The 12,500-nt window shown below is 39.6% G+C and overlaps 7 non-coding genes across 7 annotated transcripts; all 7 read left to right on the top strand.

Annotated features, from left to right (window-relative positions):
- The first annotated feature begins 128 nt into the window (after nucleotides 1–128).
- Nucleotides 129–200, top strand: TRNAW-CCA (transfer RNA tryptophan (anticodon CCA)). The gene has a single exon. It is a non-coding gene; the product is annotated as a tRNA-Trp (tRNA).
- A 710-nt stretch (nucleotides 201–910) lies between these two features.
- On the top strand, nucleotides 911–982 carry TRNAW-CCA (transfer RNA tryptophan (anticodon CCA)). Its single transcript has one exon. It is a non-coding gene; the product is annotated as a tRNA-Trp (tRNA).
- An 8,145-nt stretch (nucleotides 983–9,127) lies between these two features.
- Nucleotides 9,128–9,199, top strand: TRNAW-CCA (transfer RNA tryptophan (anticodon CCA)). Its single transcript has one exon. It is a non-coding gene; the product is annotated as a tRNA-Trp (tRNA).
- Nucleotides 9,200–9,910: 711 nt separating this feature from the next.
- On the top strand, nucleotides 9,911–9,982 carry TRNAW-CCA (transfer RNA tryptophan (anticodon CCA)). The gene has a single exon. It is a non-coding gene; the product is annotated as a tRNA-Trp (tRNA).
- A 711-nt stretch (nucleotides 9,983–10,693) lies between these two features.
- TRNAW-CCA (transfer RNA tryptophan (anticodon CCA)) lies at nucleotides 10,694–10,765 on the top strand. The gene has a single exon. It is a non-coding gene; the product is annotated as a tRNA-Trp (tRNA).
- A 711-nt stretch (nucleotides 10,766–11,476) lies between these two features.
- Nucleotides 11,477–11,548, top strand: TRNAW-CCA (transfer RNA tryptophan (anticodon CCA)). The gene has a single exon. It is a non-coding gene; the product is annotated as a tRNA-Trp (tRNA).
- Nucleotides 11,549–12,260: 712 nt separating this feature from the next.
- Nucleotides 12,261–12,332, top strand: TRNAW-CCA (transfer RNA tryptophan (anticodon CCA)). Its single transcript has one exon. It is a non-coding gene; the product is annotated as a tRNA-Trp (tRNA).
- Nucleotides 12,333–12,500: the final 168 nt, after the last annotated feature.

Below are 12,500 nucleotides of genomic sequence, written 5' to 3'. Positions count from 1 at the left end.
GATGCTCAATCATCCTTGTTTATGTCGTTTTATGATGGTGCGTAAAAGTAGTTACTTTCTGGAACATCTAATGGTAAAGAATCAAATAATATTCAGATTTTATCTTGTCAAATACTTATCTTTCAGCTGACCTCGTGGCGCAATGGTAGCGCGTCTGAATCCAGATCAGAAGGTTGCGTGTTCAAATCACGTCGGGGTCAATAGTCTGTTCCTGTTTTTGAAAAATTAGGAAATACAACCAATTTCTACATTCTTGTCATCAACGGAACCACTTAAACCTCCTGAAAAAAGTTGAAGCCATATTTCCACACAGTGTCTGAAAGAGTCATCTTTTAAAATTTTACAAGAAAGAAATCTTCTGAACAATACTGTGATGACGAGAATTTTTGGGAATCCAGATCTGACCATTATAACTTAAAATCACCTCGACATCACCAACAATTTGGTCTTTGTATATATGAAGAAACAAGGTCCTCAACTAGATTCTGGATGTTAAATGTAAACCTTTCTTTCTGATAACGATATGTTAACTCATTCTTGTTTTTGTAGTTTTAGGGTATGGCTAAAAGATTAAAAAAGTCTATACAAATGATATATAAAAATTTTCCAATCTTTATGAAACAACATTTTTCTAAATGAAATGTTCCTGGCAAAAATAAACTGAGATATGTTTCTAACTTTATCTTTTGATGTAACATTCGTGTGCCTGACTCATGGAATCACAAAGATGATAATTTCTAGATTCCGATCTTAAACTGGAAATCCCTGAATATTAAGATTAAGATGCTCAATCATCCTTGTTTATGTCGTTTTATGATGGTGCGTAAAAGTAGTTACTTTCTGGAACATCTAATGGTAAAGAATCAAATAATATTCAGATTTTATTTTGTCAAACACTTATCTTTCAGCTGACCTCGTGGCGCAATGGTAGCGCGTCTTACTCCAGATCAGAAGGTTGCGTGTTCAAATCACGTCGGGGTCAATAGTCTGTTACTGTTTTTGAAAAATTAGGAAATACAACCAATTTCTACATTCTTGTCATCAACGGAACCACTTTAACCTCCTGAAAAAAGTTGAAGCCATATGATATAGAAGGGTTAATAGTTTCTATATTTCTTCATTAAAGATATTTTATTGTTATTAGTAAGTATATCTGGTGGTAGTTCATAGTCATTATGGAGCCTTCGGAATAAGAGACATGCTCAAGGATTATTTTGTCTCTAAATGTTCTTCTTATCTTCTTCTTATCTCATATGCATGACTCTACATTTTTGCTTTGCTAAAACTTAAAGGTCATATGAGCAACTTGTAAAGTCCAGCTTAGAAGCCTTATTTGCAATATCACATTGATCTGTAAATGGTATAAATAAAGTGTACTTTGGTTAAATAAACGGAAAATTGATCATGCCCACAAGGATGCTGGTCTTTTTCTCCGAGCGCTCGATCTTGATTAGGTCTGAAGAGGCCTAATTGAGAAGACCTCACTGGTGATCCCATAAGCTGACTTGTGACAAAACAGAACAGCTACAACAGTTTTTGGCGCCCAACGTGGGGCCGTGGCCAACCAGCCTATTCGGAAGAAGTTTTGGGGACTCTTGAGACAGTGAAATTTCAGCTGCAGCAAGGTGAGAAGCTTTATTCTTACACTTCATTTCACTCTCTCTGATTTCCCGAATATTCTGGGTAAGGCTGTACACACGGTTCAAGAACTCTGGCATCACCAGTGAGTATTGTTTTTTCATGCATGTCTGAATGAGAGTTGAAATATAGAGTAATAAGATAATCTGTTGTCCGTCCATTAACTGATTGCATAGAGTGCATAGCACGGAATTTGGGACAGTCTCTGTATAATTGCATTTGCTGTGTTGCTGTGTTTTGTGTTTTGCTTTGGCCATCTTTGCATCTTTGATGGGCAATACACTGGTCTAGGGATATGTGTTCATAAGTGGTTCCATATTAATGCCTAGATAAAGTAGGCAGGCAATAGGTTGTTGTATATTGATGAGAAGCCTCTGAATAGCAAAGTGATGAGAAATTGAGATAAGAGACTTGGTGAAATAATATGTATGTATAAGTCTAATGGTTATAGGTCATACTGTGGACTGTGAAAAGATGTTCCGGTTATGAAATGTCACAGGGCATAGCCATATAGAGTATTTGAGTGGATACCTGACATATGTATTTTTTTCCCATCAGTGTCAAGAGCGGTTTAGATAATTTTATTTGCATGTGAGGTTAACTGATCCTTGGAAGGTGTATTGTTACATATGCTTCTGGAATCAATGAATGAGTAGGACAAGTGGTCCTGGGATCTGTCCTTATAGTGAGATATTGTGTGTTTCTTCCCCTCCAAATGGGGATGAAGGTTTTATAGCAAAGTAGAATATTAGTGCTGTGAAGGTATATAAGTAGTCTCAATTTTCTGCTAGGATTGTGTATTATACCAGTGGGTATTAGGGATGTTTTGGGAAAACTGAATCTGGATCTGGACAAAGAATTCTTTTTGAGATAACACTCTTGCTAAACAAACTGTGCGCTGACATTCTGTTGGGAGGGGTCAAGTGAACAGCTGCGCGATTTTCTGCCCTTTGTGAGAAGTCAGCTCTGTTAATTGTATTGGTTTAACTCTACTTTACGTTCGTTGCTGGAATACTCTGTAAAGGACCAGCATGAAGTACCCAACTGCACATCAGGTTTGAAGAAGTGGGTTAGAGAGCATTGTAGCCTTCCCACTTACATGGAGGTGGTCTAGCAGGTGAGAGGACTATCACACCTGGTCCTTCCTGCTTTAGTCATCTGGTCTATTGGGTGAGAGAGGTTTTTAACCCTTCCCAATACGCCCTACAAGTGTAGCAGGTGAGAGTGAATGCTGATTGAGCCTTCTTGCTACCACTTGAGAGCCCATTCTGACTTGCCAGGAGACGTGTGGCCTGTTAACAAGGTTCAGGGACACTGAGAGGGCATTTGCAGAAAGGTGGGCTGTGTGGGAATAAGTTGAAGCCATGGGCAACTTGTTCAGTGTGCAGTGTGGGGCTCCAGCAGGATCCAAAACAGCCAAACAGATAGTGCAAGAAAGAGAAGGCAAAGAAGCAGTGAAAAATGTCAGACTAATACTCAGAAAGGCAGACATGCCAGAGTGTGGGTATTTGTATGTTGAGAAATGGCACAGATTCAGGGAAGAGGTGCAGCATTGTGGATGTAAAGAAATAACAGTGGGATGTATTATTATATTATTGTTATGTAAAGTGTATTATAAATGTTTTAATGCACCAAGAGCAAAAACTGTGACTGCTACCGCCCCCCTTCACATGATCAGAAACCCAGACCAGATGAATGGACTTGTAAACATTGTAGTCAGAAAAACCCAGACTGGAGAAGTACTTGTGCTACGTGTAATGTTACTCGCCCTAAGCAGATTGCACTAACTCCTGTTCGAACCAGATCACATGTGCTGACAGAGGACGCTGACACTGAGACAGAGGTAGTGAAGGAATTGAGTTTTGGGGAGGAAGCTGGACATTACTCTGACGGTGAGGAAAGAAAACAGTTATCTGACCCTGAAGACCAACCTTTCCCTCTTTCCCTGACTGACGTAATACAGCAGGAAGGGGAGAGTATAGAGACGTACTTTTGGAGGTTACAGCTGAAGTGGGCAGACGTGGGGTACAAAGTCAGAACCTCCCTTGATGACAAAATACTGATGAGTATATTTGTTAACGGTATGAATAAGTTTTTACGAGAAGCAGTGGCGAGCCAGCCAGGACCTGAGTGGAGAAACATGGACCCAACAGACCTTCTGCAAGTAGCTAAGGGGGTTGAACTGACAAAATGCAAGCGACCAGTTATGTATGCTAGAGCACAAGGAAAACAGTGGAAGCAGAGAGGGAGGGCACCAGGTGACCGAGTGACTGTACAGTGCTGGAATTGTGGACAGAATGGACATTACGCCAGACAGTGCAAAAACCCCAAATAGGAGAGGGAGCAGACTGACTCTCCTCCTTCCTTCCCTCCTCCTTTGCCTCTGGCCTAGGAAACTGGTGACCATGAAGGGACTGGAGGGATTGGTGTTTGAAATTCCCTTGATAAAACAGTATCCCTTAAGCCCAGCCAAATCAATGGCCCTGACCAGAGAATATGTGCAAGCAGGGGCTCTAGTACAAAGGTCCTCCCCCTGTAACACTCCCTTGTATCCAATCAAGAAAAAAAGGGCCCAAAGGTTCCCCTGACACGTACAGAATGGTGCATGATCTGAGAGCTGTCAATGCTGTCACTGAGAGTGTAACACCAATTGTTCCAAACCCACATACCTTACTGTCACAAATCCCAGGGACCTCCAAATGTTTTACAGTAATTGATTTGGCAAATGCCTTTTTCTCTGTGCCTCTACCCCCTGACTGTCAGTATCTTTTTGCCTTCACACATGAGGGGAAACAGTACATGTGGACAGTCCTCCCGCAAGGAGGAATGAATGAATGAATTCACCTACCATTTATTCTACAGCTATGGCAGGAATTCTGGAGCAGTGGCAACCGCCTCATCCACAGGTTACGCTATTGCAGTACGTGGATGACCTTTTGCTCTGCTGTCCAGACCAGACGTCCTGCAGAGAAGCCACGATTTCTTTGCTGTGTTTTCTGGCAGAGAATGGTTGCAAAGTTTCACGTGAAAAATTACAGTACTGTAAGCAAAAGGTAACATTTTTGGGTCACTGTATCTCTGAAGGTACGAGACACCTGACTGAGGAGAGAAAACAAGCAGTCCAAAATCTCTCCTTACCCAGGTCCCACCGGCAACTGCGCACCTTTTTGGGCTTAGTGTCATACTGCAGGCCTTGGATAAGGTCTGCCTCGCAAATGATGCAACCCCTCTACCCCGGCCCTGGGTATTCCAAATTACGATCAACCATTTTTCTTGTTTTGCACAGAACAGGGAGGGCATGCGACAGCCGTCCTCACACAGCAACATGGTGACAAACAAAGACCAATAGCTTACTACTCAGCGCGATTGGACCCAGTTGTCAGAGGGTCACCCACATGTGTCCGTGCTGTAGCGGCTGCTGCAGTACTGCTAGGGAAAGCTTGCTAGATCACATTGACATTTCCCTTAACAATTTACTCCCCGCATGACATCCATGCTATACTTGTGCAAGTCCAACCGAAACACCTGTCTATGGCCAGACAGCTCAGACTTGAATGTGCCCTTCTGATTCCTGAGTATGTCACCCTCAAGAGGTGCAATGTTCTGAATCCAGCCACCCTTTTGCCAGTAGATTCAGAAAAGGGGGAATTGGTGACAAGTGAGGATGAATACTTTGACATGACGCACGAGCATGACTGCATAGAGCTGATGAGTCAGGAGACAGCAGGTTTTCCACATGTCTATGATACACCTATTACTAATGCAGATTTTGAGGTTTTTTTTGTAGATGGCTCCAGATACCACCTGGATGGGAGATTCTACACTGGATATGCTGTAGTATCCTCACATGAGGTAATCCGAGCTGAACCACTCCCGCCGCACATGTCCGCGCAGGAGGCGGAGCTTACAGCGCTCATTGAGGCGTGTAGAGCGGGATCAGGTAGGAAAATTAATGTTTATTCAGACTCAAATTATGGATTTGGGATCTGTCATGATTTTGGCCCTATCTGGAGAAGTAGAGCTTTTCTTACGTCAGCTGGTAAGCCTATTAAAAAAAAATGCAGAATTGGTAAACCGGTTAATGGAGGCACTAATGTTACCAGTCCAGGTTGGCATCATTAAGGTGAAAGCACACACAAAAGGTGACTCACTGGAGGTAGCGGGCAATAGAAGGGCGGATGCAGCTGCGAAAGCAGCGGCAAAGAGGCCTAGGGATCAGAGGATAGTGGCAGGGAGCCAGCAAGTCCCAGCCACAGTGAGTCTGGATGTCCTGAAATCCCTCCAGCATCAGGCTGCCCAAAGAGAGAAGGAACACTGGGGAAAATGGGAGCTGGGCTGAACTCGAATGGAGTATGGGAAAGTAAGGATAGGTTGTGTTTACCAAGGTCCCTGTTCCCTATGATGGCACAAGCAACACATGGCCCCACTCACGCCTCAAAAAGTCACATGTGTAACCAGGTGAATGCCTTCTGGATCGCTCCTGGCTTCAGTTACGTAGCCTCCAAACACGTACAATCCTGCATTATCTGCGCACAACACAACCCAGGTAAAACAGTAAAAGTCCCTAAGAAAGCAACACCCAGACCGCTCTACCGTGTCAACGACTGCAAATAGACTACATACAACTACCCAAGGTAGGAGTGTATGAATATGTCCTGGTATGTGTAGATCTCTTCTCAGGATGGGTTGAGGCCTATCCAGTAAAATGTGCAAATGATAAAACAACTGCAGAAAAACTGATGGAGGAACTAGTCTGTCGGTATGGCATCCCAGAAGCCATAGAAAGTGACAGGGGTACACACTTCACTGGAGAAATAATGAGGGACATTATGCAGGCCCTGGGAATAGAGCAGGCGTCCATACCCCTTATCATCCACAGAGCAGTGGAAAAGTAGAGAGATTAAACGGGACACTTAAACTAAAAATTCAAAAGGCCATGGCAGAGACAGGAAAGAATTGGGTAGAGTGCTTATCCCTGGCACTCTTTTCAGTCAGACACACTCCATATAGAAAGACAGGCTTGTCTCCTTTTGAAGTCCTGTTTGGTAGTGCCCCAAAAACAGGTCTCTACTTTCCACAAGTGTTACAGATGCAACACGGCACTATGACAGCCTACGTCCAGGCCTTACAGGAAAGACTTAATGTGGTGCATAAACATGTCTTTTCATCCATTCCAGATCCCAATGCAAGTGCAGATGTGCATCAGCTGAATCCAGGTGATTGGGTGGTCATGCGCAGACACGTGAGAAGGAGCCTAGATCCACGCTTTGATGGCCCATTCCAAGTCCAGCTGACCACATCCACCTCAGTGAAACTTGAGGGAAAGCCCACCTGGATCCACGCCAGTCACTGTAAAAAGGTCACTCCACCGGCAGAATGACAGTTTTGCTAATTATCCTGCTAGGTGTAGCAGGGTTGCTGCGCCAAACAAAGACACTGAGCGAACTTTTAACTACGGACTGGGATAATAAACTCATTCGCCACCATATTTCTCTTACTGAGGACATGGAAGGAGAAAAGCCAAAAGACTGTTGGATCTGCACACACAGTTTTATTTTCTTCAAAGTCTATGCCTTATTTAGCCTTACCTCTGGAACCACAGGAGGTGTTGATATCAGACTGTATGTACAATGAAACCTGGACTCTATCGATATTCTGGTGAAAAGATGTATTTGCCACCTTGACTATAGCTGGAAAGGTCACTAATCCCTGGTTCCAGCTAAATATCACACAGCCTAGGGGACAGTCGTGGTGGATGGAACACAATCCGGACATTGAGGGTGTAGTTACCAAAGTAAAGACTAAGATCCCTCATTCAGGCCCCATTACCTACGATGGATTATGGTTCAGTCTTCAATATAATGATGTTGCTATCTGTGGAAAAGACAATGATTGTTTCCGTGTGTTTGTGTCTATGTGTGTATCTACATACATAGTCACCAGTTTTTGTCTGTTCTCCTATTATACGTATATATGTATATATATGGATGATTCCAGCAAAGACTCCTGGTGGGGAAATACATTTTCTTTTATATTTTTTTTTGGACATTTTTCTTGGACATTTTCTTTTATGAATCCAGCTAATTGGTTTAAGGGCATAGCAGGTTGGATTTCTGGCATTATACAAACCTGTATGCAAATATTGTTATTCTGTCTATTGCTTTATATAGCTGTAAAAGCATTGATATATGCGTTAGCTAAACTATTGAATAATGTATGTTCTAAGAGTTTCAGTATTGAACCCTCTGTAGTTTACTACGGACCCCAAATGGCCTCTACTGACGGGGAGTAGGTGTCCACACTGAGGGTGGATGGGTGAAGTGGTAGGAAGACCCCTCATGGGTACTAGGCCCATGAGCCAGCAGCTCCTGTTTGGACGCCTACTGACCCTGTAGTGAAGGTTATACCATTTACAAAAGGGGGAAATTGATATAGAAGGGTTAATAGTTTCTATATTTCTTCATTAAAGATATTTTATTGTTATTAGTAAGTATATCTGGTGGTAGTTCATAGTCATTATGGAGCCTTCGGAATAAGAGACATGCTCAAGGATTATTTTGTCTCTAAATGTTCTTCTTATCTTCTTCTTATCTCATATGCATGACTCTACATTTTTGCTTTGCTAAAACTTAAAGGTCATATGAGTAACTTGTAAAGTCCAGCTTAGAAGCCTTATTTGCAATATCACATTGATCTGTAAATGGTATAAATAAAGTGTACTTTGGTTAAATAAACGGAAAATTGATCATGCCCACATGGATGCTGGTCTTTTTCTCCGAGCGCTCGATCTTGATTAGGTCTGAAGAGGCCTAATTGAGAAGACCTCACTGGTGATCCCATAAGCTGACTTGTGACAAAACAGAACAGCTACAACACCATATTTCCACACAGTGTCTGAAAGAGTCATCTTTTAAAATTTTACAAGAAAGAAATCTTCTGAACAATACTGTGATGACGAGAATTTTTGGGAATCCAGATCTGACCATTATAACTTAAAATCACCTCGACATCACCAACAATTTGGTCTTTGTATATATGAAGAAACATGGTCCTCAACTAGATTCTGGATGTTAAATGTAAACCTTTCTTCCTAATAACGATATGTTAACTCATTCTTGTTTTTGTAGTTTTAGGGTATGGCTAAAAGAATAAAAAAGTCTATACAAATGATATATAAAAATTTTCCAATCTTTATGAAACAAGCATTTTTCTAAATGAAATGTTCCTGGCAAAAATAAACTGAGATATGTTTCTAACTTTATCTTTTGATGTAACATTCGTGTGCCTGACTCATGGAATCACAAAGATGATAATTTCTAGATTCCGATCTTAACCTGGAAATCCCTAAATATTAAGATTAAGATGCTCAATCATCCTTGTTTATGTCGTTTTATGATGGTGCGTAAAAGTAGTTACTTTCTGGAACATCTAATGGTAAAGAATCAAATAATATTCAGATTTTATCTTGTCAAACACTTATCTTTCAGCTGACCTCGTGGCGCAGTGGTAGCGGGTCTGACTCCAGATCAGAAGGTTGCGTGTTCAAATCACGTCGGGGTCAATAGTCTGTTCCTGTTTTTGAAAAATTAGGAAATACAACCATTTTCTACATTCATGTCATGATCGGAACCACTTAGACCTCCTGAAAACAGTTGAAGCCATATTTAAACACAGTGTCTGAAAGAGTCATCTTTTAAAACTTTACAAGAAAGAAATCTTCTGAACAATACTGTGATGACGAGAATTTTTGGGAATCCAGATCTGACCATTATAACTTAAAATCACCTCAACATCACCAACAATTTGGTCTTTGTATATATGAAGAAACATGGTCCTCAACTAGATTCTGGATGTTAAATGTAAACCTTTCTTCCTAATAGCAATATGTTAACTCATTCTTGTTTTTGTAGTTTTGGGGTATGGCTAAAAGAATAAAAAAGTCTATACAAATGATATATAAAAATTTTCAAATCTTTATGAAACAAGCATTTTTCTAAATGAAATGTTCCTGGCAAAAATAAACTGAGATATGTTTCTAACTTTATCTTTTGATGTAACATTCGTGTGCCTGACTCATGGAATCACAAAGATGATGATTTCTAGATTCCGATCTTAAACTGGAAATCCCTGAATATTAAGATTAAGATGCTCAATCATCCTTGTTTATCTCGTTTTATGATGGTGCGTAAAAGTAGTTACTTTCTGGAACATCTAATGGTAAAGAATCAAATAATATTCAGATTTTATCTTGTCAAACACTTATCTTTCAGCTGACCTCGTGGCGCAACGGTAGCGCGTCTGAATCCAGATCAGAAGGTTGCGTGTTCAAATCACGTCGGGGTCAATAGTCTGTTCCTGTTTTTGAAAAATTAGGAAATACAACCATTTTCTACATTCATGTCATGAACGGAACCACTTAGACCTCCTGAAAACAGTTGAAGCCATATTTAAACACAGTGTCTAAAAGAGTCATCTTTTAAAACTTTACAAGAAAGAAATCTTCTGAACAATACTGTGATGACGAGAATTTTTGGGAATCCAGATCTGACCATTATAACTTAAAATCACCTCAACATCACCAACAATTTGGTCTTTGTATATATGAAGAAACATGGTCCTCAACTAGATTCTGGATGTTAAATGTAAACCTTTCTTCCTAATAGCAATATGTTAACTCATTCTTGTTTTTGTAGTTTTGGGGTATGGCTAAAAGAATAAAAAAGTCTATACAAATGATATATAAAAATTTTCAAATCTTTATGAAACAAGCATTTTTCTAAATGAAATGTTCCTGGCAAAAATAAACTGAGATATGTTTCTAACTTTATCTTTTGATGTAACATTCGTGTGCCTGATTCATGGAATCACAAAGATGATGATTTCTAGATTCCGATCTTAAACTGGAAATCCCTGAATATTAAGATTAAGATGCTCAATCATCCTTGTTTATCTCGTTTTATGATGGTGCGTAAAAGTAGTTACTTTCTGGAACATCTAATGGTAAAGAATCAAATAATATTCAGATTTTATCTTGTCAAACACTTATCTTTCAGCTGACCTCGTGGCGCAACGGTAGCGCGTCTGAATCCAGATCAGAAGGTTGCGTGTTCAAATCACGTCGGGGTCAATAGTCTGTTCCTGTTTTTGAAAAATTAGGAAATACAACCATTTTCTACATTCATGTCATGAACGGAACCACTTAGACCTCCTGAAAACAGTTGAAGCCATATTTAAACACAGTGTCTAAAAGAGTCATCTTTTAAAACTTTACAAGAAAGAAATCTTCTGAACAATACTGTGATGACGAGAATTTTTGGGAATCCAGATCTGACCATTATAACTTAAAATCACCTCAACATCACCAACAATTTGGTCTTTGTATATATGAAGAAACATGGTCCTCAACTAGATTCTGGATGTTAAATGTAAACCTTTCTTCCTAATAGCAATATGTTAACTCATTCTTGTTTTTGTAGTTTTGGGGTATGGCTAAAAGAATAAAAAAGTCTATACAAATGATATATAAAAATTTTCCAATCTTTATGAAACAAGCATTTTTCTAAATGAAATGTTCCTGGCAAAAATAAACTGAGATATGTTTCTAACTTTATCTTTTCATGTAACATTCGTGTGCCTGACTCATGGAATCACAAAGATGATGATTTCTAGATTCCGATCTTAAACTGGAAATCCCTGAATCTTAAGATTAAGATGCTCAATCATCCTTGTTTATGTCGTTTTATGATGGTGCGTAAAAGTAGTTACTTTCTGGAACATCTAATGGTAAAGAATCAAATAATATTCAGATTTTATCTTGTCAAACACTTATCTTTCAGCTGACCTCGTGGCGCAACGGTAGCGCGTCTGAATCCAGATCAGAAGGTTGCGTGTTCAAATCACGTCGGGGTCAATAGTCTGTTCCTGTTTTTGAAAAATTAGGAAATACAACCATTTTCTACATTTATGTCATGATCGGAACCACTTAGACCTCCTGAAAACAGTTGAAGCCATATTTAAACACAGTGTCTGAAAGAGTCATCTTTTAAAACTTTACAAGAAAGAAATCTTCTGAACAATACTGTGATGACGAGAATTTTTGGGAATCCAGATCTGACCATTATAACTTAAAATCACCTCAACATCACCAACAATTTGGTCTTTGTATATATGAAGAAACATGGTCCTCAACTAGATTCTGGATGTTAAATGTAAACCTTTCTTCCTAATAGCAATATGTTAACTCATTCTTGTTTTTCTAGTTTTGGGGTATGGCTAAAAGAATAAAAAAAGTCTATACAAATGATATATAAAAATTTTCCAATCTTTATGAAACAAGCATTTTTCTAAATGAAATGTTCCTGGCAAAAATAAACTGAGATATGTTTCTAACTTTATCTTTTGATGTAACATTCGTGTGCCTGACTCATGGAATCACAAAGATGATGATTTCTAGATTCCGATCTTAAACTGGAAATCCCTGAATATTAAGATTAAGATGCTCAATCATCCTTGTTTATCTCGTTTTATGATGGTGCGTAAAAGTAGTTACTTTCTGGAACATCTAATGGTAAAGAATCAAATAATATTCAGATTTTATCTTGTCAAACACTTATCTTTCAGCTGACCTTGTGGCGCAATGGTAGCGCGTCTGAATCCAGATCAGAAGGTTGCGTGTTCAAATCACGTCGGGGTCAATAGTCTGTTCCTGTTTTTGAAAAATTAGGAAATACAACCATTTTCTACATTCATGTCATGAACGGAACCACTTAGACCTCCTGAAAACAGTTGAAGCCATATTTAAACACAGTGTCTAAAAGAGTCATCTTTTAAAACTTTACAAGAAAGAAATCTTCTGAACAATA

The sequence above is a fragment of the Anomaloglossus baeobatrachus genome, chromosome 4 (assembly GCF_048569485.1).
Source record: "Anomaloglossus baeobatrachus isolate aAnoBae1 chromosome 4, aAnoBae1.hap1, whole genome shotgun sequence".
NCBI classification, from domain to species: domain Eukaryota; kingdom Metazoa; phylum Chordata; class Amphibia; order Anura; family Aromobatidae; genus Anomaloglossus; species Anomaloglossus baeobatrachus.
The sequence above is the reverse complement of the archived record's forward strand: the minus strand, read 5'-3'. Positions and strand labels throughout refer to the sequence as shown.